The 8,628-nt window shown below is 35.6% G+C and overlaps 1 long non-coding RNA gene across 3 annotated transcripts; it reads left to right on the forward strand.

Moving 5' to 3' along the window:
• The first annotated feature begins 4,457 nt into the window (after positions 1-4,457).
• LOC309507049 lies at positions 4,458-6,704 on the forward strand. Of its 3 annotated transcripts, none has more exons than XR_014209005.1 (7): positions 4,458-4,833; positions 5,213-5,263; positions 5,462-5,526; positions 5,628-5,689; positions 5,773-5,876; positions 6,095-6,181; positions 6,217-6,704. It is a non-coding gene; the product is annotated as an uncharacterized lncRNA (long non-coding RNA). The 3 variants fall into 3 exon arrangements; XR_014209007.1 differs by lacking the exon at positions 4,458-4,833 and adding an exon at positions 4,899-5,081; XR_014209006.1 differs by lacking the exon at positions 4,458-4,833 and having other exon boundaries at positions 4,899-5,263.
• Positions 6,705-8,628: the final 1,924 nt, after the last annotated feature.

Here is an 8,628-nt window from a genome sequence, read left to right on the forward strand (position 1 = left end):
ACACTGCCAGGCAGGCCAAAGAATCTGTGACATCTGTGATCTCTTTGAATCCACTACTTCTGAATGTTTTATGCGTGTGTTGTGTATTGTGTGTTAATGATTAGTTAACTTGAAGTGTGCTATTTTGAAACAACTAATTTTGTACTAAGTATATTTTAGTCGTAATCAAATTGTAGTAAAGCATAACTTTAAGTGTATTTAATGTACTTTTTTCAAGTATACTTTTAACAATTTCAAGTATACTTGCCTGTATAGGGACTAATTACATGCTTGATTAGTGATATTAAAGTGTACTTTATTTGTGTGACAATTACATTCTAAATTCATTATGAGTGTATAGCATAGTGTCATAGTCCCACTGAAGTAAGTTCAGTGATGGTTTGTCTTTGTTGTAAAAAAGTTATAAGTTTACTTCATTTATTTATACAGCCGCTCTGGAGAAAACAGTGATGCCATCATCCAGCTCAGTTCAGTTCTCATATATTAGTGTTAATGCAGGCAGATTAATAATATTGTTAAATATATTAAGTGTCCCCAACTAAGCAAGCCAAGTTGGGGACACCAACAAGGCAGTGTTCAAGTTAATGAGATAATTAAGTGATTAATTGAGTGATGATTGACCATTATTGAAGACACCTGATGTTAACAAGCAGAATCACTGAAGGAGGAAATCACTATTTTAAGTCACCATTATGATGATCAGTGTTTGCTTTAGTTGGACTCATGACCCTTAAATTATTAACATTAGATTTAGGTTGGCTGCTGTAACTGAGTTATAACAGCCAGATGGACAAAGAGAAAAGGTGATCTGGTGTTGTTGGTTGTGTTTTGACATAATCATCACTCGACCTGAATCACAGAATTCATATAGAGCCCAATCACTGGTGCGGTTTTTACAGTCCACGACGCAGCAAGTCGGCATTTTTTTCTTAACGAGAAATTCTCTGGTTAACACACAATTCAATGGGATGGAATGAACTTTCTGACCCAGGCCTGCGCGCTGAGAACTGTGAATTTTCCTGTGACGTCAACAGTGAAGGGGTCTATAGCTCCGTCCCAATTTGGAGGCTTCATCCTTCAAAGGCCACATACAAAGGCAGATTGCGTCATGACGAAGGCTACTCCAATTCGGAAACGCCTTCAAATGCGCCCTCTGTTTCTCGAGCAATGAAGGATACAACAGACGGACACTTCGTGGCCTACCCTACCCCAGAATTCATTGTGTGCCGGTGACGACATTATTTCTCACAGAATCACCCGCCATTTTCTTTGAGGAAAAATACACTTATAAATCTAAGTATTGTGTGTTAATTTACTCAAATAGCTAATGAAACAAGTGTTAAAAGCCAGGGATCTTTCTTAAAAAACATAAACTTAAATAAAAATGTTACCACAGTGCAGCTTCATTTGTTAGGTGGTCTGAGGCAAAAATTCTCTAATATTTTGTTTTGTTTTAGGGAGCAAGGAGCAGACAACTCCATTTATTAAAATGAGGCATGGAAATTATCATTTATTTATCTTATTTCGGCCACGACCCATTAGTAATTTCCACTAAGCTCTCTTGTGTATTATTATTGTGTACAATTAGTCCTCACCCTATACAAAGCCCACAACAATAAGGCAATAGTCTTCCACTGTTGTTTTTTGTAGTGCTGTCATGCAATATATGTCTACAAATGTTTTAATCAATGATTTCTGGAGTATTAGTGTCATATTTTTAATGTTAAGATTGCACCCCTTAATATTTATCATACATGTTTCCTTTTTCTCTTGTTTTAGGACAATTCTGGAGAAAATGGGCCGGCTGGGGAAGGTCATTGCTCTGTCTTAGGATTGCATGTGTCCTGGGACAGGCGAGGGAGTAAGTGGGAAACCCACTGCTGCAACTTGGCCATGGTTTGTCCTCATGGATGAAGTGTTGGGACAGAGGCATTCCAGCATTTCATGTCCTCATTTCACACAAGGGCCGAGTTCAGCAGTGGATGACCAAGATGAGGAGGAGCCAGAGCCAGCACCAACACCAGCCAAGAGAAAATTAGACAGACAGGATGAGCTGATCGAGCTAATCAGGGTGGACATGAAGTTTCAGAGATAGACAGAGGAGAGGAAATCACAGGAGAGAATGGACAGATTGTTTTCTCTTCTTGAGAGAATGGTTGAGAAATAAAATGTATTTGTTCAAATTGGTAAATGAAAAAAAAAAATCGATATATTATTTCTATTTAAATGTCACTTATAATTTGTAAATGAAACAAAAAAGTAATTTCTGTACATTGTATATTTTTGTAATGCAACTTGAAATTTGTAAATAAAAGATAAGTAATTGTCCTGCACATTGTTTATTTTTTTGTAATGCAAGTTATAATTTATCAATTAAATTATACTATACATAATTTTTTTGGTCATGTAAATTAAAATGTGTAAATATTTTTTGTTGTTGTTGCTATTAATAAGGCTAGTTACAAGATGAGTTTAAGATCAGAAAACAAAATAAACAAAATAAAAGTTTACATCAACAGTAAATAAAACAGATTGGAAGAAAACATTTCAACTCAAGTCACATTTATTTATATAGCGCTTTTAACAATACAGATTGTTTCAAAGCAGCTTTACACATTGTAAAAAATCAAAAAAAAAAAATATATATACATCCCCAAGTCAAAAGTTTCTAGTGACTGGTCACATCAAAATGTTTTAATTGGCCCAAGTGCAATTCTTGTTGCAATAGTCTGTTAACATTGGCTCAATGAGAAATAATACGTCAGACTAATTGAAAAATTTAGATGTTATCCGTCACTAGAAATGTTTGACTTGGGGATGTATATTTTTTTTTACAGTGCAGAGATAACAGGAAAATAGTGCAAAAAAGTTTGTTTCCAGAAGAAAATTGCGTTTTGTACGTACACATTTATTGAGCTGAGCAGGGAGACCCTGGTGCTGCTGCTGGACATGGATGGCCTCCACAATAGAAACCCTGGTAAGGTCTCTGCCAGCGGGACATCATCTGGGATGAGTGCATATTTCCACTGTCCACTGCGTTATCTACCAACAGGTTGACGGCTGCCATGTCACTAAGATGTTTTCAGAAAGAGGGAAGAACAAAATAAATGAACTCACATCCTCAAATCAAAAAAGGTGTGATGCACCTCCAGTGCATGCAGGAAGATGATGGCCTGGATCGTGTTCTTCATCATCCCGAAAGCACGCTCTATAATGCAGCGTGTCCTTGAATGATGAACGGTAAAGTGCTGGGCTTCCACACCTTGTACTGGCCTCTTGTAGGAAGTGATCAGGGGAAGTGGGTGTTGGAGGCGTCTGCCAGGATAAAGAGGGTGACCTCCTGTAGAGTGGGCTGTGGCGGAGCACTCTTGTCATGTTCTTAAAATATCAAAAGCATGTATTCAGCCAGTGTTTTATGAAGACTTCAGATGCTCAACACCTATGAAGAGACGGCACCAACTCCTGCAAAGACTTTAGATGACGCAACTCTGAATCAACAAGCACCAATGCTACATTTTTCTAAATGTCACAATCATTTGTTAACAAACAAGTATTCATTACTTCAATGAGCTCATTGTTTCTGCCTTAAATTAATACATTTTTAGCTAACTGTGATTTTGTATATGTACATTTCTGAAATACTTAGACAGTTACCTCTGAGAACAGATCCCTCTAAACTGTAACGTGGACTCATGCATTTTCTGTAAAGCTGCTCTGAAACAATGTGTATTGTGAAAAGTGTGATACAAATAAATGTGAATTGAATTGAATTTTACTTTTTTATGTGATTTAAAAAATATATATATATTACAGCTGTGTGTATGTTGCCTTTTACTTCTGCACATGTTTAAGGTTGGTTACTATGAACTTTTATTATACGTTATTACTTTATATAGTTTTGGATAGTTTAATCTACAGCAATGCATCATAAGACCACATTTTTAGTATTTCTATTAGTGTTCATATTTTTGAACCAAAATGTAATATCTAAATCGAAATGTAATATCCGTGATGATGTCTAAAGCATGTTGTTCATTAAAAGTACAATATTTGCCTCTGAGATTAAGTGGAATTGAACAATAGTCTTAAATGTATAAATGTGAAAATAGATTGTCACAGTTACATTTGACATAAGAAATAAACTAAGTTAACTAATAGTTGCTAACAATATAAAAGTGACATGACACAGTTGAACCATACATATTTTAACTGCACTGTTAGACTTTTCTGTAATTTCTACAGTTATTTACTTTAAATCCCCCAGTATTATACTGCTATTTCTCTTTACAGTAAATAACTGTGATTCCCATTGCATCATGGGAATTTCCTGTGACGTCTAACACCACATACAGTGACTTACTGTATTTTTAAAATTTGCTGTATACTACTGTATTTGTCTAACACCACATACAGAGACTTACTGTATTTTTTAAAAATTTGCTGTATACTACTGTATTTGACGTAACGGTCTCTCTGGCTGGCACCATTCCATCGTGCTTTTTATTTCCTAATTTTTGCCTTACACTGCGTGTCTACAACGCTATAACAGTCAGAGGCTGTCTATATTGGACACATTGAAGCGACCGGACCGGACCATTAATGCAAAATGCGAACCTGTTTGTCCCTTGTCAGAAATAGCGCGAGCGCTTGGACTCGGAGTACTGTACGTCAGAAATATAACGGCGCATCATTTGTCTTGTCGTGTCGTGTCGTGCCGGAGCATCCAGTGTAATATCACTGGGTTCTGACTGTCTTTTGTTGGACCGCGCCGTTCGAGTCTGGCCCGGGGAAGAGACGGAATTCACTTCACCGAGAGAGAGACCAGCAAGCAAGGTAAAAAACATTCTGTGTGTGTTGACAGGAATGTGCCCAGTTTAACCTGTTAGCCTACTACATGGCGGTAACGAACTTTACCACGGTAAACTGCGCTAACGTTTCATTTGACAGACTTTGTTGTCGAGTTAAAATACGCCAACGAGCAACGCTTAACGTTAGTTTACATTAACAATAAATTAACTAATGTGAAATTCTGTTTTGGTTGTAGATAATGTTGGCCTACTGATGAGAAAATAACATTGTATGTAAGTTTTATTTGGCTAGCTGCCACCTTTCTAGGTTTAGTATTAGTTTGCAAACTATAACATAGGCTATTATAGTTTTTTTTTATGGAATTTAATATTTACTTCCATTTTTGTATGTGTTTAAACTAAAGGCAACTGCAACAAAGCGCCAATTCGCGCCAGTGACTAGCAAGATTCCGGAGGTAAGTTAACGTTAGGCCATTTGTGATATATTTTGAAATAAGTTTGCTGAAATGATTAGCAATATGTGATAAGTGCTTTGGAGCCACTGGTGCAGACTAGGTAGCATACAATGTCTTATAAAATCTCTATAAAATTGGCTAACTTTATATCAAATAAGTGATATTTGTATCATGTCTAACTTTATATTTATTACACAGCAAATTAACCAATCAGAAGATGGACCATTGTCTTTGTTCAGTCTCACCAGATTAAATGTATCCAGGTTAGCACTGCAGTAAAACTCTCACTAATTCATCCATACCAAATCTAGAATTCTAAACAACTTAAGTTTATATTTTTTGCATTATTTTGATATTTTATTAGGCAGAAGACTCTCTACCATTGCAGTCCCACCTGACCAGGAAGGTCCTAATATCAGTGCACAGGTGGGTTAACTACTGTAGGAAGGAGAACGATCATCACACAGTGAGTTCTTGCATGTGTCTTACTGTGTATTTGTCTCAAACAGGAACTCCTTCACTGCAGACGAGCTGAAATGGGCTAAAACATCGATTTCAGTCACAGTCATAGAGAGCTATGGATCTCAGAATTTTTGGACAGAATTTAGGATTTGTAAGTATTAAAATTTAATCTGGAATAATTTAATTTAGTTCAGTTGAAATGTTTGAATATGCTATTTACATATGCTAAAAAGCTGTTTACAAATATATATTCTTTAGTTATTGTAAAAATAATAATAAAAATGTAAAAAAAGGAGGTTAAAAATATTTTGACACTAATATTCTCTCTCTCTCTCTCTCTCTCTCTCTCTCTCTCTCTCTCATATATAGTGTTGGAACCGGGATCTCCTCTGAAGGACTGAGTACATTAGTGTTTGTGGACACGCATGCAGACCAGGGAACATTCTGATGTTGTCAGTCAAGTTCTGAACAGGAACCAATCTTTGGAGAAGTTCATTTATTCGCAAAGGTGGACAAAAACATTGTGTTGACTTTTTAAAGATTATTCTGATGATGATCTTTACTCGTAGAAGTAGAAGTAGACTGAGGGGTAGACAGTCAGACATTGATTATAATGAGAAATGTTTCTTGAGCATCAAAGAGACTCCTTTCAAAAACATTAAGACACTTAAATACTTCTTTTGGCCACCAGTGTACATGAATCCAACACATTTTTGTAAATTAGTGAAATTATTTTTAAGGTGGGGTTATGTGTCTTGTATTGTGAAAAGAACTGTGTTTTGTCCTGTGTTGGATATTTCCTTTTTGACTGCTTAGAAATGTATTTATATTCTGCAGTTTTATGAATGTAATGGTTTATATTTAATTATAATACTTGTATAAGCTAAACAACCAATGACTCTACATTCATTTAGTCAAATGCTAACGTTTTGTTTATGATTTTATGTATGATTTTAACAATGTGTGCAGTGAAGGACAGCACATAATGTGTTAATTTAACACATTTACACATATTTGTGCTAACCTTTCTAACATATTTACTTTGTTAAAATCATTAACACAATGAATTTAAATGTTAAATGTTAAAATTAACACAAAAACGTTGTCCCTAAACTCACCCATTAATGTGTAAACGTTTCACACATATTTCCAGCATTGGCAGACTGTTTATTTTGTGATATATATGAGATTTTTTAAATAAAAAAATTGTATTTTGTAATAACTTTGTCTAATTGGTTTGTATGTTAGTAGTATTTATGTAAGATAAAAATAAAATGAATTATATATCAAAATTATGAAATCTAATTTAGTACAAAGAAAAAAATAATTACAGTAGTGTACTGATTAGCTTCGTTTTTACAGTAATGCACTGTATTATGGTAATGTAATGAAATACGGTAATGTACTGTAAATCCTAATTACAGTAACTTAGTGGCAACAGTGTTGCCAGTAAGTTACTGTAAAAAACCCTTGAAAAGTCTAACAGTGTGGTTATGGTCTAGTGTCCCGTCGTCACCAGTGTCACCAGCATGTCAAAATCCAATAAAAATGTCTCTTTTTAAAATCCCCTCACGAACATCTGCTGTCCGCTGTCTCACAGCTGCTAGGCCAGTTAACAAGGCTTGGTTCAGTGTTGCCAAGTCTGGGATTGGGCTACTTTTACACTGTTGCTCTGGGTTGTTTGTATAGTCCGCGGGTTGAAGTTATCTTAACCCCCCCATATTTCCATCTCATTACCATCTCAAATATTTGAACCATTTTGCTCTGTTAAATCACAACTGACTATTATGAAAATATGGTCCATTAAAAAAGAAAATGGGAAAAATGAAATGGGTGCAAACGTTTCTACACACTGACTACTCAGTAAGCACCACAGCCACTGTGCCACCAGTTATGTGGACTGCAAAAATAATGTGTGAGTGCATGATTGGTTTACATTCACCATGCTTAATCTAGTAGATTGCACTTTTTAGATAATTACATTATTTGAAAGCAAAGAATTCAAGTTAAGAAGAGAAACACAAAAAATTCTTGATCACAAATAATATGATTGAGTAAATTGAACAATATATGTATTCCCATTTTTGTGAATGAGCTATTTCAGTACTTCCTTCTGGTTCATTTGTCAAAGTGCATCATCAAGTGTTCCTAAATGTTTTTTTTTTCTTCTTCTAATTATTAGATATATTAATGCATTGATATATTGTATATTGTAATTAGTGCATATTCAGATTTTTTTTCACTTTGTTTGTCAGACACATTACAGTTTGCACCAACAGTAAAAAAATATAAATAATTCTTAGTTGTTCTTGATTAGTTGCTTCCAATTTTGTTCTGTGAATCAGATCTTGTCCTAAAAAACAGGGAGTGACTACATATAATATACACAATCTCTCAGTCTTGCTCTCTTCATTCTAAAGGCTCATTACACACAGATGTCTTCACAGTGGAGGCTGCATGCATCCAGATATAAGAGTGCCTTGTTCAGGATCAAAAGATTTCTAATTGCTGGCCCTTGTTCCTGGCTCGGAGTGGGTTAAATGATGCGGTCTACTACGTAATGTCTATAATTTCCTCAGTGAACCCACTCCTCTGGCCATCATTGTTTTAAGTTGAGACCCAAATGAAGTTTGGAGATGCCAGCTTGTACACTTTCAAGGCAGGTCCCACGTGCAGGAAAACATCCTCCTCCTCATCCTCCAGAAGTCCCCATCCCAGCAGCTGTACAAGGTTTGGGAAAGTGGCAAATGGGAAATGTGACTTATTTCAACTGTGCATAAAGCCATCCAGTAATGGTTTTACTTTGTAAACATTTGAAACTCTTTATCACCCTTTTCGCCTTGCCACACTCTCTGGTTGTCATTTTTCCTCGATTAGTGTGTAGGTGTTGGAGAAAACATAAT

Source organism: Leuciscus leuciscus (genome assembly GCF_965113295.1).
Source record: "Leuciscus leuciscus genome assembly, chromosome: 9".
In the NCBI taxonomy this organism is placed as follows: Eukaryota; Metazoa; Chordata; class Actinopteri; order Cypriniformes; family Leuciscidae; genus Leuciscus; species Leuciscus leuciscus.